Source organism: Macaca nemestrina, chromosome 9 (genome assembly GCF_043159975.1).
Source record: "Macaca nemestrina isolate mMacNem1 chromosome 9, mMacNem.hap1, whole genome shotgun sequence".
Lineage (NCBI taxonomy): Eukaryota > Metazoa > Chordata > Mammalia > Primates > Cercopithecidae > Macaca > Macaca nemestrina.
The window spans coordinates 73,139,013-73,161,857 of NC_092133.1; the positions used below are offsets into that span (position 1 = coordinate 73,139,013).

Sequence of the window (22,845 nt, forward strand, 5' to 3'; positions counted from 1 at the left end):
AAGAAAGGAAAGGAGGAAGGGAAAGGTCTGCTGCGGGATCAAGCAAAAGGCTAAGAGAAAAAGGAAAAGAGTAACAGAGGGGTGGACCCTTTGAAATTCAGCTGCCCCCCCTCACTTGGTGCAGGGTGGATTTCAGTGAAGGAAAATCCCGGTATCTTCCATGAGAGCTCTTGCTCCAGCCAGAGAGCTGTTTGCCCAAGTCTAGCCTGATAGGAAAGGCGGATCCCAGAGAGGCCTCATGAAGCCACAGCCATCCTCCCCGCCTCTGAGGCTGGCCCCAAGTTGTCACACACCCCAGCAAACCTGAACAAGTTAATTTGTAATCTTAGGGGGAAAATGATGGTCGCGCTGTGTCTGTCACTGAGCACTCTCCCTGCCAGTTTAAACAGCTGATTAGTTAGCGCCACTGGAATCGATCCGCATCAGTTCCACCTGCATGCACCCACCAGGAACCACTTTATTGTAAATCAATCATTCTGAAAACATCTCACAAAGGGGCCAGGCTTTACTAACAAGCCGTCAATTCCTGCTGCCTGTTGGCAGAGCCCAGCAAATGAGGAGTGCAACCAACATTTATTCAAAAATTATCTCTTCTGGTTCTTTGGAGTCTGGGCAGGTGGTGGAGATGCGGGGATGAATCGGAGCTTCCTAACGCCTGCACATGCACGTACTCTCCTGAATCTGTCTCCCCAGACAGAGACCCAAGGTTTGACCCAGCCCTCACGTTAAAAAAAGGTGGGATGAGGGAGGAGGCAAAATATTTGAACAGAAACTTTACAAAAGAAGACATATGGATGGCCATCAATACCTGAAAAAATGCTCAACATCATTAGTAATCTTGGAAATGCAAATTAACACCTCCATGAGGTTCCGACACTACCACCAGAATTATTAAAAAGATTGAACATCCAAGGGCCATGAGGACGTGCAGCAAACTGAACTTTCAAACATTGTGTAAAATGATATGACCACTTTGACAAAAAGGTCTCAAAATTTCTTATAAACTAAACATGAACCTACCCTATCATTAGTAATTCTACTCTTAAGTAAGTATTTACCTAAGGGAAATTACTTGTATGTGAGTATTCATAATAGCTCTATTCACAATATCCAAAATGTGGAAGCAGCCCAGGCGTTCATCAACAAGTAATGGATAGAAAAGTTGTGGTATATCCACACAAGAAGATACTATCCAGCAATAAAAAGGGATCAAAGACCGATACACACAATGGCATGGATAAATCTCAAAATCATTGCACTGGGGGAAGAAACTTCACAGACAAGAGTACCAACTCTATGATTCCACTTGCATAACACTCTAGAGCAAACAAAACTAATCTATGGGACAGGAGGTGGGGATGGAATAGTAGTTGACTCTAGAGAGGTGGGATTGAGGACAGATTGGGAATTTCCTAGACTGATGGTTGTGTTCTATGTCTTGAGAGGGGTTTGGATTACAAAGACGTATGCATGTGTTCAAACTCGGTGAAGATTCCACTTAACATTTCTACCTTATACTGTAAGCAATTTTTGTCTCCAAACTGAAAGGTGAGAAAGAAGTACTTTTAAATTCAAATAAATATTGAATTTAATTAATAGTCTGTGTTTGGGGAAAAGTATCAAAGTCTGCAATTTATTTTAATTAATTAATTTATTTATTTATTTATTTATTTTTATTTTGAGACAGGGTCTTGCTCTGTTACCCCGACTGTGGTGAGATCTCAGCTCATTGCAACCTCTGCCTCCTAGGCCCATGCGATCCTCCTGCCTCTGCTTCCCAAGTAGTGAGGACTAGAGGCATGCCTTACCACATCTGGCTGATTCTGGACTTTTTGTAGAAACAGGGTCTCACTATGTTGCTCAGGCTGGTCTTGAACTCCTGGACACAAGTGATCCTCCCACCTCTGCCTCCCAAAGTGCTGGAATTATACATATGAGCCACCCTGCCCAGCTGGAATTTATTTTAAAATGCATTTTAAAATGAGACGGGACAGTGGGGTGGACAGATGGATAGATATGACATAAAGGAAGCATAATAAAACTTAAGTAGGGTGGGGTTGAATATGGATGTTCTCTGTAAAATCCTTTCAACTTTTTTGTATATTGGTAATTTTTCATATTACAATGTGAGGGAGGAATTTTTCATAATGCAATGAGATAAATGGTCTTTCCTTACCTACTCAGCATCAGTAGGACACAGGGGCTTTGTGCCCTAAAGGTCCTATAGGTGTCTAAATCAATCTTTTCCCTTATTCATTGACTAGATGAAATGACTACATTTTGGCTTTGCAGAATATAAACTTGCCAGATAACACTAGGACTACACTACTCAGTGAAAAGATGTGCAGAGAACATTTTAATTGGTTTCCAAGAGCCTTCGACAAGACATGCTCAACTCTCTTTAGTTAAAGAAATGGGACAAAGGCATTTTGTCTTGAGATGTTTTTCCCCTCCATTTGTGGCTTCTCTGTGAATCTCAGTATGTGAACAGGAAAGGCTGAGAAAACTCTGCTCCCATTCTGGGTAATGGAGAGCTCTATTGTCCTCCTTTGATTAGGGGGAATGATGGCACCAACCTGATTTTGCCTAGTATAGTCCAGACAGTCCCATGCAGGAGCCACTTAGGTCGTTTCCTGACAGATGATTGCATTGTCAGCATGGCCTGTTGGAGGGTAATTGTGTGATTATGATGCCCTTGTAAACCTTGCATCAGAAAGCAAAACTCTGGGAGTTGTTTGAGCAGTGGGGAGGAATAAAATTGGACTGCAAGGGGGAGCAGCTGAATGCCTATGGCCCATCGACTACAGTGGAGGTTTGTGGAGGCACAGATGGGAGAACCAGCTTAAAGCCACTTGGGAAACAGTTACGGTAATGAGACATCACAAGGTAATAATGGTTATGACATAACGTGGTTAGAAGAAACCTTGGATTTATTGGGACTTGGCAACTGAGGAGGAACATGACTTAAAGAGGCATTAGATGTGCTGAAATTACTAGTACTGGTGCAGGAGTTAAGCACTTGGATTGCTAAATCTAGTTTGCCTGGGTCCAAATCTCAGCCGGCCACTTACTACCTGTGACAATGGGCAAATTACTCCAACTCTCTAGGCCTCTGTTTTACCTTATCTGTAAAATGATTTAAATAATTATAACCCTCATATGGATGCTGTGAGCACGGGCTGAATGAAGTAAAAAGCTGAAAATAATGCTGGGCATATGATCAACATTATGGAAATGTTCATTATGACTTTAGGCAAACTGCCCTTCCTCTGGGCCTTGGATGGTCTTGAGTTACAGTAATACAGTGTTAGGCTCCAAATATTACTCTCTGTTGCTTGGCTACTCTCTGCCCTTTATTCAGTTTGAATTTTCTTGTTCTAGGCATAGGCTATAACTCATCACAGTAAGCAGGATAAATGCAAGGTATGACCAAGTCTGTTTTAAGCTGAGCAGATATTTCCAGGCTTCTTCAGAGAATTAAAGCACAGGGTCCCTACACCTCTGGGTGGTTATGTAACATTTCTAGGCCTTGATTTCTTCTTAAAATGCCAGTTTTGTAGGTTACTATGAGGATGAGAATAATATTGTAAAGCACTGGTCACCACAAACGGCGCATAATAGTTGCTCAATAAATGACATATGTCATCGTATGTGTGTATACATATACACATAAATATACAACACACATATACACACACATTTAATTGTAGTAATAATGATCATATATACAATTATAGTAATAACAATTATTACTACAACCAAAACTGCAACCAGATGAATGAGGGTTCCAATTAAATATTTATTTAGATACTTGGGTACTATTTTTTTTTTAGGCATAGGCTACTTGGAAAGCAAGAATTCAGCAAATGATCCATTCAACTGTGTTTTCTACCTGATTCTATAGTCATGCACTGCGTAATGACATTTCAGTCAATGTCGGACCATATGTGCAATGATGATTCCATAAGATTACAGTGGAGCTGAAAAATTCCTGTGGCCTGATGATGGAACAGTGGTAACATAAAACAACGCATTACTCGTGTAATTGTGGTGACTCTGATATAAACAAACCTGCTGCACTGCAAGTTGTATAAGTGTATAGCACATACAATTATGTATAGGACATAAAAAAATTTTTTTTGAGAGAAGGTCTCACTCTGTCACCCAGGCTGGAGTGCAGTGGTGCGATCTTGGCTCACTGCAACCTCTGCCTCCGGGGTCCAGTGATCCTCCCACCTCAGCCCCTACAAGTAGCTGGGACCACAGGGTTGCACCACCATTCCTGGCTAATTTTTTTTTTGTATTTTTAGTAGACACTGAGCTCAAGAGATCTACCCATTTTGGCCTCCCAAAGTGCTGGGATTATAGGCTTGAGCCACCACACCTGTCTCATAATACTTGATGATGATAATAAACCACCATGTTACTGGTTTATGTATTTACTATACTATACTTTTTATTGTTATATTAGAGTATATACTCCTTATATTACTTTTTTAAAAAATTTAACTTCCTAACAGCATTAGACAGGCTCTTCAGGAGGTATCCCAAGAAGGCATTGGTATCATAGGAGATGACAGCTCCATGTGTGTTATTGACCCCAAAGACCTTTCAGTGTGAGAAGACATGGAGGTGGAAGACAGTGATATTGATGATCTAACTCTGTGGAGGCCTAGTCTAATGTATGTGTTTGCATCTCAGTTTTTAAAAAAAAAAGTAAGAAGCTTTAAAAAATTTAAAAGAAAAAGCTTATCAAAGAAGGATATGAAGAAAGCAAATACCTTTGCCCAGCTGTGAGATGTGTTTCTGTTTTGAGGTGTTACCACACAAGGGTCACAAAGTTTTAAAAAAATTAAAAGTTTATGAAGTTAAAAAGTTACAGTAAGTTAACATTAATGTATTATACAAAAAGGAAAATAATTTTGTAAATTTAATATAACCTCAGTATACTTGTTTATAAAGTCTACAGTAGTATAGAGTAATGTCCTAGGCCTTCACATTCACTCATAGCCTCACCCAGAGCAATTTCCAGTCCTGCAAGTTCCATTTTATAGGTGTACCATTTTCTATCTTTTACGCTGTATTTTTACTCTTCCTTTTCTGCCTTTAGATACACAAATAACATTGTGTTATCATTGCCTACAGCATTCAGTACAGTGATATACTGTAGAGGTCTGTAGTGTAGGAGCAATAGGCCATACCATATAGCCTAGGTGTGTAGTAGGCGATACTCTCCTGGTTTGTGTAAGTGCACTCCAAGATGTTTGCACCACCATGAGATGGCCTAACATCACATTTCTTAGAACATATGCCAGTCTAAAACTACATATATATATATATTCATAAGAAAACTTAGGAGCTATATATAATACTTACAGAGGAAGAAATAATTCTCCATGTATCACTTATTAGTAGTGATAGAATGGTAGTGGTAGTAGTGATATTGACGGCAACACAAACTACACCAAGTGTTTTCCAGTTTATCAATTTATGTTCATTCAAATACTCCTCCTTTCCAACACTTTAAAACCACCAAGTGAAATAACATTTAATCTTAGGTCTAAGACGAGCGAATTGAGAATTTGAAAAAATACCTAACATGACTCTTTCTTTCATTAAATATGTTTTCTAACTTGTCATGTACTCAGTGTAGTGCTATATGTTTTGGGCACAAAGAAGACTAACACATGATAACTGGGTACAGGGCATTCAAACCGAGATAAAGCAGTATTTTTCAAGGGGCCACCTGCTATGCCCTAACAATAGAACTTTGCACGTCACAAATGTGTGAATTTCTACCTCCCACCTATTACCCTGATGGAGATCCACAATGCACATAGGTTCAATGCACTAAGAAGTCCCAGAGAGACCTTGTTGACTCTGCATTTCAACAATGATTTGACCACAGACTCTCTTTGTTGGAAAGACATTTATTTATATCATTTGGGAAATCTTCAGTAGAAGGAAATGGACATATAAACACATGCACTGACCTGTGATAAAGGCTGAGGCAGCTTGGTGGCCTGAACATCCTGGGAGCAGAGAGGATAGAAGGGTCTGATCTGCCTCTGCATTAACCAAGGGGTCAAGAAAGGCCCTTACCTTTGAGCTACGGTCATGGAACAAAAGGGAGGACGTACTGGGATCATCGCAGAGTGTCTTGAACTAAACCGCAGTGCTCCTAGCAAGAAGAGACAGACTTTCCATGTTTACCCTTTCCACTCAACAGAGATGCTCCAAGAAGGGTGATGTCCTCAGGTTCTTGTTCTCTTTGGGAAGCCCAGCATTGGTTTTTCTTTTTTTTAATTATTATTATTATCTTTTTATTATACTTTAAGTTCTAGGGTACATGTGCACAACGTGCAGGTTTGTTACGTATGTATACATGTGCCATGTTGGTGTGCTGCACCCAGCAACTCGTCAGCACCCATCAACTCGTCATTTACATCAGGTATAACTCCCAATGCCATCCCTCCCCCTCCCCCCTCCCCACAACAGGCCCCAGTGTGTGATGTTCCCCTTCTCGTGTCCAAGTCATCTCATTGTTCAATTACCACCTACGAGTGAGAACATGCGGTATTTGGTTTTCTGTTCTTGCGATAGTTTGCTGAGAATGATGGTTTCCAGCTGCGTCCATGTCCCTACAAAGGACACGAACTCATCCCTTTTTATGGCTGCATAGTATTCCATGGTGTATATGTGCCACATTTTCTTAATCCAGTCTGTCACTGATGGACATTTGGATTGATTCCAAGTCTTTGCTATTGTGAATAGTGCCGCAATAAACATACGTGTGCATGGTTTTTCAACATGTAAAATAAGGAGGTTGAATTTGGTCATTTCTCATAATATGCTTGTGCTCCATGATTTGTGCTTTAGGTATAGAGTCTGCACAACTCAATTAAGGGTTGATGGCCCATAGGTCAACACAGCAGGCATTTCTGTTGTGGAGGTAAGGATGACCCTAAATCCAGAGCCCATATGTGAAGCACTTGATTAAGATGCTTATCTCACTAATGGTGAAATACATTGATTTGGACCATTGAGGAGCCAGGCCATATCATAACAGATGCCTTGAGAAAGAAGCTTCCAGGTTATACTTGACTGGAACATCAAGTTTGGAACTCAAAAAGGCATAGGATAATTGGGGTGAAATCTCCACTTTTGAGGAACTTTATCCTACCAACAGGTAATTCTAGGTTCTGTTCAACAGAAATATAAAAAGAGGTGCATGTATGAATGAGTACCTGAAAATAAGGTAGGAAGTGTGGTAGCCCCACACTTCTGTAAGTAGCCCTACCATGCAACAACCCTCTTATTTTGTCTTCTCAATGATTATAAGCATGTATGATACACCGTGTTACTCAAACTAGGGACTCTAACCCCATGGGTCTGAATATATTATGTTCTCAGGAGTTCATACATTTGCGAGGGGAATATTTTTATTGAGATAAAATATACATAATATAAAAATAACTATTTTAACAGTTTTTAAGTGCACAGGTCAGTGACATTGAGTACATTCTCATTGCTATGTAGTGCTATATGTGTATATATGCCATTGCCATTATCACCATTTATCTTCAGAACTTTTCCGTATTGCCCAACTGAAACTCCATACCCACGAAACAATAACTCCCTGTGCCGCCTTCTCCCCAGTTCATGGAGACCACCATTCTAACTTTATATTTCTATGATTTTGACTACTTTAGTTAGCTCATCTGAGTGGAATCATACAGTATTTGTTTTGCAACTGGCTTATTTCACCTGGCATAATGTTCTCAAGGTTTATTCCTGTTGTGGAGGAAGGAAAATTTTTAAACATTGTGGTTTGATTACACACCCATATATTTGTATACAGCTATCCCATGCCATCTGGATGACCACATGGGAAGGATATCCACTTGCTTTTAGGGTCCATTTTATGCTGTGTGTTTATGATAATTTCAGGATAATGAAAATATTATAGCATACCTGAGGACTGAAGGTTTTATAATCAGTTAAGTAGAAAATAATGCTGAGAGAGATGAGTTATCCCCAGAATCTGGGAATGTTACTTACATGACAGAGGTACCTTACAGATAAGATTGAAGTCACAGACCTTGAGACAGAGATATTATCCTGGATTTATTCTAGTGGGTGTGATTTAATCATGCAAGCTCCTTAAAAGTGGAGAATTGGGCAATAAGAGTGAAACTTCGTCTCAAAAAATAAATAAATAAATAAGTGAAGAATCCTTCTTGGCTGAAGTCAGAAAGAGATACATGACCAAATAAGGGTGAGACAGAGGCAATGTAAGAGGGATTCAACTCATCATTGCTGGCTTGGAAGGTGGAGGGGTGGGGACATTAGCCAAGGATTGTGGACAGCCTCTAGAAGCTAAAACGTCAAGGAAATTGATTTTCCCTAGAGCCTCCAGAAAAGATTGCAGCCCTACTGACATCTTGATTTTACCTCTATGAAATCTATGTCAGATTTATGAATGATAGAACTGTAGGAGAATAAAGTTGGGTTGTTGTAAACTGCTAACTTTGTGGTGATTTGATACAGCAACCACATAAAACTAATACAATGTGCCAAAAACAAAAAACTGGCACCATGGCCCAAGATTCTGTATTCACATTTCTTTCTTTCTTTCCTTCCTTCCTTCCTTCCTTCCTTCCTTCCTTCCTTCCTTCCTTCCTTCCTTCCTTCCTTTCTTTCTTTCTTTCTTTCTTTCTTTCTTTCTTTCTTTCTTTCTTTCTTTCTTTCTTTCTTTCTTTCTTTCTTTCTCTCTCTCTCTCTCTCTCTTTCTTTCTTTCTTTCTTTCTTTCTTTCTTTCTTTCTTTCTTTCTTTCTTTCTTTCTTTCTTTCTTTCTTTCTTTCTTTCTTTTTTTGAGACAGAGTCTCACTCCGTCCCCCAGGCTGGATGGAGTGCAGTGGCGTGATCTCGGCTAACTACAAACTCTGCCTCCCGGGTTCATGCCATTCTCCTGCCTCAGCCTCCTGAGTAGCTGGGACTACAGGCACCCACCACCACGCCTGGCTAATTTTTTGTACTTTTAGTAGAGACGGAGTTTCACCATGTTAGCCAGGATGGTCTCTCTTGACCTTGTGATCCGCCCGCCTTGGCCTCCCAAAGTGCTGGGATTACAGGTGTGAGCCACTGCACCCAGCCTTGTATTCACATTTCAAAAAGATGTATTACTGAAATCCTATCTATATGGACCACTTGAAGAAGTACATTTTGGAGTTAATGTAGTAAATATACAATGAATTCTTCTGATCTGAATTCCACCAATAATGGATTTAGAGTAAACATTTCTTCATGAAGTATTTTAAAGTGCCTACTATATGCCAGATATTGTGCTATGTATTCGGTACTCATAGGTAAATGAATCCACCTTGATGCCTGAGCTTAAGTTGCTGACATTCTCACAAAGGGAATGAAAAGTAAATAAGCAAATAAATAAGCCTATCAAAGCAGGATATTTTCCTGACCCCTTCGAGGGCAGGAACTGGAGTATATGGGGGCTGGCAGGGGCAAGCACTCACTGCTCCACCCCTTGTGGGAGCGGGAGTAGAGATAAGCGAATGCAGGAGCTGGGCTGAGTGCTTTTGGGCACCAGCAAGGGTGAACTCTGTACCAGTCCCTCAGCAGCATCTAGGGGAGTGTGCCTGCAACTGAAGCCCAGAAGAAGTATTACAGTGCCCTTTTAGCTTTGCTGTATGCAGATGGCTTAAGTGTTAATAGCTCAGTGGAGGGTCAGTGTGACAGCCTTTTGCACCGACACTTGTGGCACCCAAGTTCTTGTCCAGTCTCCCAGAGGAATGAAGTAACATGAACAAATTGAAGGTGGTAAATGCAGGTGATTTTATTGCTGATGAAAGTGGCTCTTGGTGGGAAGGGGAGATGAAAAGAAGACAGAGCGGGACGGTAATCTTCCCCTAGAGTTTGGCCATCCCTGGCCACTTCTCTCTGACATCCAACCATAGTTTCCAATGTCCAGCCGCTTCTCCTCTCTCTGCTGGCTGAGCCTGGGGTTTATATGGGCACAGGATGGGGGGTGGGGCAGGGTGGGGTCATGGGTGGTTTTGGAAAAGGCAACATTTGAGTGAGAAAACAAGAATGTAAGTTCTCACTTTGGACGGTGGTATTAGGCCTTTTGACTTGAGGGCAGTGCCCTGGCCAAGGGCCCTCCCTCATCTGCCCAGAATTTCCCTGCCTCCTGTCCCTATCACTATGATTATAAATGGTGACACATTCTATAAAGGAAATGAATATCATGTGATAAAGAATAATGAACTGGGATCAGGAATAATGTCATTAGAAAGGCTTGTGAAGGCCTCTCTGAGGAGATAGCTTTTACACAGACATCTGAAGGAGGAGAAAAACCCAGCCATGTGGAATGAACATTCCACAGAGACAAGGATCATGGATCATGGGCAAAGGCTACAAGGCCTGCAAAGTCTTGACTACATGAGCAGGAAATTAATGCAAGCCAGCATGGCTGGGGTAGTGTATGAGGGGAGATGGCTTCAGACAGGTTGGAGAGATGGGACGTTGCCAACAATGCTGGGCCCTGGAGCTGATCAGAGTTGAGTTTGGTCAGCAGAGTGACAGGATAATATTTATATTTTTAAAGTTTCTGTAAACTTCTGTAAGGAGAAAAACTGGGAGCATAAGAGTGGAGGGGGAGAGTAGTTAGGAGGCTTGGCAGAAACCCAGAGAAATGGTTGCCACATTTGTTGGCAAGGTAGACAAGAAAAAGACAAAGTCAAAAAATACTTGTCAAGATTTGCTCAGTTCAAGGATGAGAATAAAGAGGTTGAAATCATGAATGGCCTCCGATTTTCTGACTTGAGCAACTTTTTGATTTAGGGAACAATTTCATGCAGGGTTTGCTAATAATGTAATGATGACATTTAATTAAAATTGGCATTCCAGGAGTGCTCACTAATTGAGTGCTGATAAAGAATGAGGTCTGATTATTCTGATTTAGCAAACAAAGTCTTAAAGGTATTCATAGCATTTGGAAAATCTTACTATGCATGCACACAGACTTCCTCTGCATGATTACTAGAGTCAAAATACAGAAGCAAAATCACTGTAGAACTAGATCTGAGTCTAAATCTTTATGTAATTAATGACAACTTCTATGATTTTGTTTAAACAAAAACATGATTCGTCACATTGAATTAATATTGTAAATTTGAATTTCATTTGCTTCCTAGTTTTATTTTGTCTTAATTTTCAAATTATTTTACCTTATAGCTGAGGAGTTTTCAAATTGTTTTTACACCCAAAAGCTATATGCATAAAGATTTCATTCCTACTTTTACCTTATACTTTTATAGAAAATTTTATTTAACATGTACATAACACCTATAACATACTAGGAACCTTTTTTAAGTGCCTTGCAAATATTAACACGTTTAATTTTCATAACAATATTATGAATATAAGTGTTGTTATTATCCCCATTTTACAGATGAGGAGACTGAGGCAAAGAGAGGTTTAATGATTTGACCAATATCTTAGAACTAGTAAATGGCAGATATGACATTCAAACCCAGGTAGTGTGGCTCCTGAGTCTATGCTCTTAAGTAATGTCAATAATTTAAGCCAACATGGAGAAGATCTGTGTTTCTTTTTTAGGATATTACTCAAGTTCGAGAAACCCTGTCATAGCCCATTTGATCATTTAGCAGAGCCTAGAGAATATTCCGTCTAAAATTCATCTTTTTATCCAGGAGAAAACATATACCTTAAGGGGAGGAAGTGAGTAGTTTTAGGAATTATCCATTTGTTGATTTGTAATGTTATCCCAGTTACTTCAACTGTTTGATCTTCCTATCTAGATTGTGAAGAGACAGGGTTCATGTCTCTTCTATCCTCCAGGGACCCTCAGACAGCACTGCACACAGAGTACAGACCTACAACATTCACCATGGTTCAAATAGGCTCAAGTGAGATTTAGACCAGTTAAGGGTCTAATTGGCTGAGGATGTGTGGGAAACATTTCTCTCCTCCCAAGTATCACAATAGGTTCTTACTGTGAGATAGCACTGGCCTACACAGGCCATTGGGTTGACCTTAAATATCTACCCTTATAAAATGCCCTGCCACTTCCTCATGTTTTCCCTTCATTTTCTTAGTCTTCCCCTGGAAAATTCCTACTATGACTGCAAGACCCAGGGCAAAAACTGTCTCCATTTTGATATTTTCTTAGACCCTGTCAAACTTACTTGCTGATTTCACTTCTGTACCCTCACTCTACCCAGTCAGTGGCTCCTCTATTGCTGCACTTCTTACACTGCAGTGTAATGAACTTTATTTCTGTCTCAATGACTGCCTTTTGACCCATTTAGTTTGTAGCCCTAACACCTAATGTTATGGGCTGAACTGTGTCCATCCAAAATTCGTATGTTAAAGTCCTAACCCCATTACCTTAGAATAGAACTGTATTTGGAGATAAGGTCTTCAAAGAGGTGATCAAGTTAAACTAAAGCCATTATCAGAAGATGAAGAGATATCCAAGACACATGTTTACAAAGAAAAGGTGGCCATCATCATGGTACAGTGCGAAGGTGGCCATCAACAAGCCAAGGAGAGGAGCCTCAGAAGAAATCAAACCCAAAGATACCTTGATGGTGGACTTTCAGCCTCCAGAACTGGGAGAAAATATATGTCTGTCATTTAAGCCACCCAGTCTGTAATATTTCGTTATGGTAGTCCTAGCAAACTAAAACTTCTGGTTTTCACATATAGTTGGTGTTAAAGTTATAGATAGAAACCTATTTGTAATTTTATTTATGTGTCTGTTTATATTTTAAAATAAAAGTGACTAGTCCAAGGTCGCAGAGCAAATTGGCGAAAGGCTGTGATTAGAATAACAGGTCTCTACTTATTGAGACCTCAATCCTGTTCTCTACCCTAAATTTCTGTGATGCAGCCTTCTTTACATGACAACCGTCCAAGAAGTACAATGTGTTGCCTTTGACATTGTAAACCGCACCACGTAACCAAATTCTTACATTTTGGGAAGAGATATTAATTGCTTTAATTATATTAGGATCAACTGAAGTAAAGAATAATACAACTAATGTGTGTGTGTGTCCGTGCACATGTGTGAACACGTACATGCATGTGTGTGTTTATGCATACACACAATGACACGGTTCTTTCTGGAACCACAATCTCATTTATATTTTTAGTGTATCCCCCAAATAAATACCTGTGCTTTAAGCAGCAACTGTAGATAGGAGGTGCAGAACTATACAGTAATTCTTTAGTGACAGAATTAGAGATGGAAAAATAGCAAAAACAGACACCTGGGTTCCCAGCTGGAGGCTACAGCTAGGGCAACCAAATACCTGAGACTGGACTCATGAGGCAGACATGCAGAGAAGAGTGTATTATTGTGCAGCCCTCAATGTGCTGGTAGGAATCTTCTCTAAGTACTCATACATAGGTTCTCTGCTGCCCTTTCTCAGACTTCAAATGCATTCTGAGTCCTACTCTGCAAATAGTGGAGGCTCCCTGTTTGTTGAATGGATGAATGAATCAAAGAGGCGGATTTAACTGGGAACACACTTCAATGTTGATCATAGAAAAGGGAGGTGGGTTCCCATACTAGCTCACAGTGGAGAAAGCAATTCAATTACCAACACTAACAGACAATAAACTCAGGCTAAAACATGGCAATTTTATGAGACACTTGGCTGCAGCAACCTCGCCTTTCTTTTCTTGGTTTCTCCTTTCCCTTTCCACCCCCTATTGACTATTTGTAAGCACCACAGCGTGGCATCCGGGCTTTTTATTTTTTCTCCTATATCCCCATCACTGTGTGGGCGATGGGAGGCCTAAGTTGGCTGTTTAGTCATTTGTGTTTCTTTTTTTCTTCTCATACAGTTGAATAACTCATATGGTCTAAAGGCTGAGGAATTTGGCATATGCAAACACCACACGCACAATGAATGGGAACCTTATTTGTTTCGAACTGGGAAATAGAGTTAAGAGAGGTTTACAGCACTGAAAGAAAGGGGCAGAATTTTGTCCTGACTCCCCGGTGGTGGAATAGGTCAGGGAATAAACGTAACCTTGAGATTTCTGGGTCCGTGCAAACAGGGAAAGGTATTCAGACCAGGGGATTAACGAGTCCGTTAGTTAACACATGAAAATGCCCTCACAATTTTCCCGGTAGGAGGTTGTAGAAGGGGTAAGGAAGAGGGATTATAAGGAGGAAAAAGAACCATGAGGAAGAAAGGATAATGATTTCTGAAAGCAAAAAGAAGACAAAGTCAGACGCACGTTGGAACCTGTTTCTTGGATGACTGCGTATAGGATGGGGCTTTGATCTATATTTAGTCCCCAAAGCTCGGAGCTGCACAACAACCTTTGTGGATGCCAGAGAGACTCATGTTGGACATCCGAACAAGGGCAAGAGAGGACGGTGGGAGAGAAGAATTACAGAAGAGAAATGAGGGCGCACGAGGAGGGGTGCGGTGGGGGATGGGGAGCGCTCTCTTCCCCTCCTTTGTGAATACACAGACAAGTCCATCAAAGCTGTGGCAGGCTGCAGTGATGAGAAAGATACATAATATGATAAAGCTTGGTAGCAGGCATGTGTGATTGAACAGACCAATGAAGAGATAACATTTGAAAGCTTTACTGCTTGGAAAGCTGTTAGCAAGCTGGTGTCCCCTTCATCATGTTTAATTTTACTTTTACTACCCTTCATTTGCTTTGACGGGTTGATGTTGCCATGGTGCGGTTGGAATTCTCATAAAAGTGCTGTTACCCTTTCAAGATGACCATTTTTTTCTAGGGTTTATACCACATTTTATAGTTATGTCAGAAGGTTTACTTGGTTTATGAATTCTCCAAGCTCTAAGATTGCTCTCGAAAAACTCCATGTTGCCTTCGGTTCTTACCATTTAATTTGTGATCTTTTAACAGCAGTTGCATTATTGGGTGATGTCCCCACAAAATTAGAAATGCATTTTTGGGTTCATGAAAGTCAACAAAGGGCACACAGAGAAACCAAGCTTCCTATTCCTAGATTATAAGCCCCTGAATACATGTGACTGTCTATATGCATTTGAATATTGTATTTTATGCAGATAATGGTAATAAATAAAATAACTATGACCAACTATGAAATCTAACGATTAATATATAAGGTGATGACTTTTATTTCCTCTCTAACAATTTAAGTCTGGTAAATTGTAAAACACTCTTTATTAAATCCCTACTGAAAATGTCCAGGATATAGGTTATGAATAGCATTTAAATAAGCCTTCAATTTCATCAGTTATTACAATCTGTTCACTGAATGAGACCTTTAATTAATCACCATATCTATGTCTAAGAATTCTTAAGAAACCAGGGGATCTCAAGATACCATGTACCGCCACATTTGGGAGGTAGCCTCTGCAACCAATGTGGAATGTAATTGCAAGATAACATGGTGAGATCTGTTATAGAACATAATTCCCATGAATTAAAATGTACTTTTGCATTCAGATTTGAATGAGACATCAGAAGAGTATTATGAAGTCTATCTTTCATTGCAAAGTGTATCTCTCAGGTTTATCCTAGTCAATAAATATTTAGTTCAATCTTCTACATTGCCTTGCAAGATCTCAAATGTGGAAGCCATTTGGGGAAGTGAAGAGCTATCTGGGTATTAGTTTCCTATGGGTACTCTAAAAAATTGCCACAAACTTAGTAGATTAATGCAAATGTATTATTTTACACGCCTGAAGTTCAGAAGTTCAAAATGGGCCTGACTGGACAAAAATCAATTAGGGTTGCATTACTTCGGAGGTTTTACAGGAGATGGTTCCCTCACTTTTTCCAGCTTCCATAGGTAGCCTGCAATCACCCATTTTTCCATAGTCACAATTTCCTCTGGCCTCCTGCTTCTTCTTTTCACTTTTAAGGACCCCTATGATTACACTGGGTCCATGCAGATAACCCAAGAAAATCTGTCTTTTAAGGTCAGTTGATTAGCAACCTTAATTTCATCCGCAGACTTAATTCATCTTTGCCATGTAAAATAACACATTTACTGCTCCCCAGGATTAGGATGAAGATATCTTTGGGGTCCCTTATTCTGTCTATCATACCATCCACTGGAAGTAGCAGGCATATTGGAAAATGACTTAGGGCAATATGGAGAAGGCTCTCACATTAAATTAGAGTTGGACTAAATGGCCAGAGGTTGCTTTTCCAACTTAGAGGTTATAACACTTTAACATTGTACAAGGAACTGAATTTCTCTGATTTTAGTTTCCTCACTGGTAAAATGGGCATGGTAACATTTTACTACCAATAAGCAAGAGTTTTAAAGCTGCAGACAATTTAATTATATATATACCTAAAGTGCTTATTTAACCTTTTTGCAACTATTTTACATTTTAATTGCTTTGAATTTCGATATTAAAAATAACACTGGAGTATACATCCCTGTATATCTCTGGTTGTTTTCCTATGATAATTGCCAACTTGTAGCTGTACTAGGTCCAACAGTGTGAATGTCTTTAGGGATCTTGTACTTTTCAAAAAGGCAACATAGGCGTGAGTGTATGTCCCAGAAGAAGCACAAAATAGGGCAGATGAGTCTGTCTGTTCAGTTCCTCAGTTCTTGAGACCTGTCATAAAATGTTTAAAGATACACATTTTTATACATCATGGCCACTAAATGCAAAAGAAATACATTTTATAGTGTTCAACCAAAGAAAGTTCAAAAGGAACTCTGTTGGAGTTATATTTTTTAAATGCTCTAGAATATCAGGATTCAGTATCACATACAAAGTTCCCCATGATATTTATTGTGTGGGAATTTTTGACACACAGCTCCCCGTTACAAGTTGACCCCACCGTTTCAGCCCCAAAGTTTCTTAAGCTGATAAGCAAGAACAGCAAAGTCTCAGGATACAAAACCAATATGCAAAAATCGCTAGCATTCCTATAGACTGACAACACTCAAACCAAGAGCCAAATCACGAACAAACTCCCATTCACAATGGCCACAAAGATAATAAAATGCCTAGGAATACAGCTAACTAGGGAGGTAAAGATCTCTACAAGGAGAACTACAAAGCACTGCTCAAAGAAATCAGAGGTTACACAAGCAAATGGAAAAATATCTCATGCTTATGGATAGAAGGAATCAATATCATTAAAATAACCATACCGCCCAAAGCAATTTATAGATTCAGTACTATTCCTGTTAAACTACCATTGACATTCTTCACAGAACAAGAAAAAACTATTTTAAAATTTATATGGAACCAAAAAGAGTCTGAATAGCCAACACAATCCTAAGCAAAAAGAACAAAGCTGGAGGCATCATGCTACCCAACTTAAAACTATACTACAGGGCTACCATAACCAAAACAGCATGGTACTGGTACAGAAACAGACATGTAGACCAATGGAACAGAACAGAAAACCCAGAAATAAGACTGCAGACCTACAACTATCTGATTGTCAACAAACCTGAAAAAAACAAGCAATGGGGAAAGGATTCCCTATTCAATAAATGCTACTGAGATAACTGGAAGATTGAAATTAGATCCCTTCCTTACACCGTATACAAAAATTAACTCGAGATGGATTAAAGATTTTAATGTAAAACCCAAAACTATAAAAACCCTGGAAGACAACCTAGGAAATACCATTCAGGAAAGGAAATTTATGTCCAAAACAGAAAAGTAACTTGCCCAAGTTGCCACAAGGATTTATTGGTAAATTTAAAAGTGTTGTGTATCTGTAGGTCACATCAACAGCAACTAAACTGTAAGAGTTACCTTTGTAAATTATGTGAGAAATAATATAGCATTCTAGGCTTAGCTACTATAAAAGAAAAGATTCTATTTCCAAGTAGTATCTGTGATGATCACACATGAGTAGGTCATATTGGAAGTAGGAGGAGGGCACCTGTAACTGAAGGGTGTATTTTTCCTAGAATGTTAATATTGCTGTAAAAATTGGGCAGGAGGCTAATCTAATTGATTAGATCTTGGCTTCTATCATTTGGGGATGGTCACGTCTTGGAACCCTATTTGTTCTTGTGGTAGATGCCTTCTAAGACAACTCCCAATAATCCCTACCTCCTGGTGTTCACATTCTTGTGTAATCTGCTCCTGCTGAGTGCCATTGGCTGACTAAACTAGTAACTTACTTCAAATCAAGAGAATATATAAGGTGACGTGACGTCAATTCTATAATTAGGTTATAAAAGATTGCTAGCAAGACTCTCTGTCTTGTTGACCTTGATGAAAGAAACTGCTGTGTTAAAGAGACTGCATGGCAAGGAAATGAGGGTGGCCTCCAGCCAGCAGCCAGCAAGAATCTGAGGCTTAGTGCTACTGGACCCCAGGCACTAAAGTTTGACAACAACAGCTGCATGAGCTGGGAAGCAAATCCTACTTCAGTTGAACCTTGATGGCAGCCTTGTGAGAGACCCTCAAGTCAATGGTCCAGCTAAGCCATGACCAGATTCCTGACCCAAAATGAGATAATAATTATATATAATTTTCTTTAAGTCACTAAGTTTTATAGTATTTTTTAATGCAATGATATATTGCTATTACAATCCTTGATGGAGTATGATTTTTTGCTTTCTTGGAAGACTAAGGCTTTCTTATCATGGTTACATAAGAAGGTAACATGGGCTATGGGTTTTGAACACTTTCAGGCCAATGGGCTCTGTGCAAAGCAGCAGGAAGTGCATTAAATCCCTCAGGGCCAACCACCTCTAGAGTAGCTGAGGGTTGTGAAATGGGAAATCAGGATATGCAACCTTTCCATTGCCTACATGCAGGGTTTACTACAGCTTAGCAGAAACTCCTGCAAGAAAGTAAAGTAAGAATAAAGTGGCACTAGCAGGAAAGAGAGTTTTGTGAGATATAGCTGGTCTCACTGGTGTCCCTTAATTGCACATTTTTATTTAGTTTTAGCCAGCTGGCAGTTATACACCATTTTAATTATGTTAGAACTGGAAAAAGAAGAGTATTTAGTTTGGGTTTCTTGTTCCAAGTTCCTTTCTTAATTGCCTTTTCATTCAAGCTGAAGACTTATGGTGGCAGCCACAGTGCTGTTGAAAAACAATTCATTGTATCAGTGACTGGGCCTCATAACAGAGCACCTTAATAAGACCAAGTTCTGTACTTCGTGACTCCCCAAGATGGATGATGTTCATAGTCCATTATTTGAACGAGGGTATCTGACTTATGGCAAATCTATCTGAAACAGCATTGTAGAATTGTATTTTATCTTTAAGAAATGTATTTTTATAAAAGTAAGATATTTACTTCTGTTGTAGGAAGGAACTTAAGCAGAAAAATTTCTCTCTAATGTTTGTTGAATCATAGGAGAATGATGAGGGAGAACAGGGTGATCCATCCACCAACTAACTTGAAAACCTTGGTTGTATTTTTATTTCGGGAAGAAAGGCTGAGCTAAAGGTGCCCTATGGTATTACATGAAATACTTTTCTTCCTTTTCCAAGTCATGCATATCACCCAGGAATTCACAAGGGTAGCATCTCTGTTCTCTATTACTTAAATTTGCACAAGCATGTGATCAATTTTTCTTTCCTCTCCTTCCTCTTTAGGGCTTGTAAAAAGGGTTGGAATTTACAGTCTTCAAGGATGGCTATCCTTGTTTGGAATCATAGTATGTAAGAACCAGAAAGTACCTCTGAGATTACCTGGTCCGACCCTCTCATTTTACGAGTGAGGGAACCAAGCCCCTTTAGGGAAAGATCTCTTCTGTGATGGATGCTTTTAATGACACCTGGAGTCCCAACACAGAAAAGGCCAGGCTCGGCATTCACAACAAGCAAGGAAATCAGGCACACGGGTAAGGCGTTTTCAGTTGATTGTAGTTTATTGTTTTCTTTTTATTTGAAGGAAGTTACATAAATGGTAGAAGGCCAAAGGTACACAGACTGTGCTGGCAGAACCCTGGATTCAGCCTAACTCTCTGACTCTCTGACTCTGTGACCTTGGAAAGTAATTTAATCGCTTAATTTCTACTTTATAAGTGGAAATTATAAAAGTTACTCTTATATAATAATGAACCAACCTCTCAGTTTAAAGTGAGGATGACATGAAAGACTGAATGTAAAGCTCTCTGCACAGGTCCTGAGTCTTAGCACGCGTTCATGAAATGTTGTGAACATTATTATTAGTTCCTGCTAGTATTACACCTTCCCAACTTTGCTGATCTCTGCTAATAGAAATCATTTCACCTTTTGTGCCTCAGATTGGCCAATGCAAAGTTAAGACATCTTGCCTTTAGGACTACCTTGCTCTTAGGTCCCTTGCTCCTGCAATCTCCGTTTGGAAGGTGTCTTCTTAAATGGCCTCCTCCATGAGCTCCCCTCTGGCTGCCTCTGTACTGCTGGACTGAAAGTGTCTTGGGAGGGAAGCTCACAGTTGACCCTTCCTGCTATTCCCTGGAACCTACTAGACTTTGACTAATAGGTCTCCATATTAAATCAGCATCTTTCTATTGAATTTCTATTACTCCTAGAGACAAGGCAAGCTTGATGGGTTCACACAGAAGTAGAAGATCCTAGCCAAACAACAGCTGAGGATAATATAGCATAAAGCTCTCCAGAGAGCTTGAGATTGGTGCTGGCAGCTCACGGTATAGTGGCTATCAGTGCACATGAAGCTCTGGGAAAGCTGGCAGGAGGAATACAAAACAAGCATTGGACAAAGACATCAAGGGAAGAGTGGGGGTTGAACTGGGAAATCAATTTTAATGAGAGGGGAGTCTAACTTGGGAGGTTAGGGTAGGTCTAGTGGTAAAGAGAGATTCACAAATATTTATAAGTTATTTTGAGTCATTTATCCCTGAGGCAAAAGGAAGAAATGGAGCCTTCGTTGATCTTTAAAACAAACTGGAATTGCAGTTTTAAGCATGAAACTCTTCAGTTACCAAGCATAGCGTGCTCTGGGGAGTGGTGCTTGTGGTATTTTTCACCTTTCCCTTCTTTTTCGCCTTCCACAGAGCTTCCATGACAAGCAAAGGCTTTGGAGAAAACAAAGTGCAGGGCTTTGCTCACTCAAATGCACTGTCCCCCTCTTGTCAAGGCTCACATTTTAAATCATTCTGGCCACTCACTGTGGAACCCAGCAAAGAACCTTTGTCACGGAAAGGTCATGTGCAGTTATTAACACAGAGTGACAACTGTACTTCAGAAAACAATTGCCCTCTCCTGTCGTCCCTGCCACCTTTACAGAAGTCCTTGCTGACAATCTCTTCATTTCTATTCATTGTCAGCGAAATATTTTAACAATGCTTCATCATCCATCTTGGCTCTCCCAGCAGTGTGGCTAGGGGAATGCAGTACAGCTTGGGGACAAACAAGAAAAGAAAGAACATTTCATCCCTGGCAGGGTCAATTCAATACCACTTCAGTGAATGTTTCGTTTTTTTTGTGGCTGGCAAGACGGAGGCAACTCTGAGCCAACAACCATGGAATTTTAGAGCTGGAAAGAGTTCACCCACCCCTCAGGAACCCTAGAGTACCCTAAGATTCTTTCACCCTGTGGCCAGCATTGTGCTCTATCTGTGGTCCATCCATCATTGTTTGATCTGCCTGAGGCCTCTGTCACTATAGGCAGCTCTTGATTTCTGGTGACCTTGGGCCAAGTCAACCCATGTGCTGCCGTGATTTCTTGACACTGCGTGCCATCACTGCTCAGTGTTCTCCACCATCACGAGGGTCAGTTGCACTGATTCTGAATGGATAAATGAATGCATTTATCTGGACTTCCAGAAATGGGCAAATGAGCAAAGCTGAGAAGAGATTTTGTTTTACAGATGATATCGGAATGACAGAGTTAACCTCATCTGAACAGTCTATGAGAAAGGCGATAATGCAAAATTTTGCAGCCTTCTATGATCCTAAGGGTTATGTATCTGGATCTAGCTAAGCAGGAATTTCAAAAGCAGACTGACAAACTGTATTGACACTCTTCCTCCTAAATATGTGTCCGTGTGTGTGTGTGTGTGTGTGTGTGTGTGTTTGTGTTGGTGTTGGTGTATGCACACATCTGTGGGAGCACACTCATGCTTCCAAAGCCTGTCATACCTGTATGTGTGGATGGATGAAGAAGACAACAAACAGTATAAGAAGCAGGGACACGTGGGCTGTTGGCAGCCCACATTGTTTTGCCCAAGTACTCAAGGCAGGTAGTCACCATGAATTCCCAATTGTTGGTCTACATGCTGATATGTCTCTCTCTGTTTTCTTAGTGTGCTGCTACTGTGGACTGTTGTACCAGGACAGTCTTCTACTAGGTAGATTGTGTTACAGAGCTCCTTCCCCAGAATGGTGATGCCTATTGATGGAAGGGAAGCTGCTCTGAAGAGCATGTTGACTGAGAGAAGCTGTGACATGTAATGAAAAGATGAGCTCTCCAGGGAAATCTCCACAGCTTGGCACTGGGTCTGTGATTAGTCTTGTCCTCACTGGGGCATGCATGGTGCTTTTTTCCAGCCTCTTGAAAGAAATAATATATGATCTGGATATTGCTTAGCTATTGACATGCTGGCATTTCTGCTTTAACAATTTTAAAGAAACAAGTAGGAGTTTACAGTGCTGGGTACTTAATAATCCTGGAAGACAGCTGAGGGGGCTTGCATGAGTGTGTATTACATTTTGTTCTGGACTTCCCTAGGTCACTAGATGTAACTCAAGTACGAAGTGGGAAAATGTGCACCCAATCTATGCTCAGAAAATAATTGTTGATGATGTGGATTTTCAATAGATGGGATTACAAATTTTAAAATTCCTAAAATCCTTCCTCTCCAATTTCCTCCTGAAGATTAGGACT

The 22,845-nt window shown here is 40.1% G+C and overlaps 1 long non-coding RNA gene across 1 annotated transcript; it reads left to right on the forward strand.

Moving 5' to 3' along the window:
* The first annotated feature begins 2,751 nt into the window (after window positions 1–2,751).
* On the forward strand, window positions 2,752–21,849 carry LOC139356070 (uncharacterized). Its single transcript, XR_011607448.1, has 3 exons — window positions 2,752–2,886; window positions 19,608–19,855; window positions 21,014–21,849. It is a non-coding gene; the product is annotated as an uncharacterized lncRNA (long non-coding RNA).
* The last annotated feature ends 996 nt before the right edge of the window (window positions 21,850–22,845 follow it).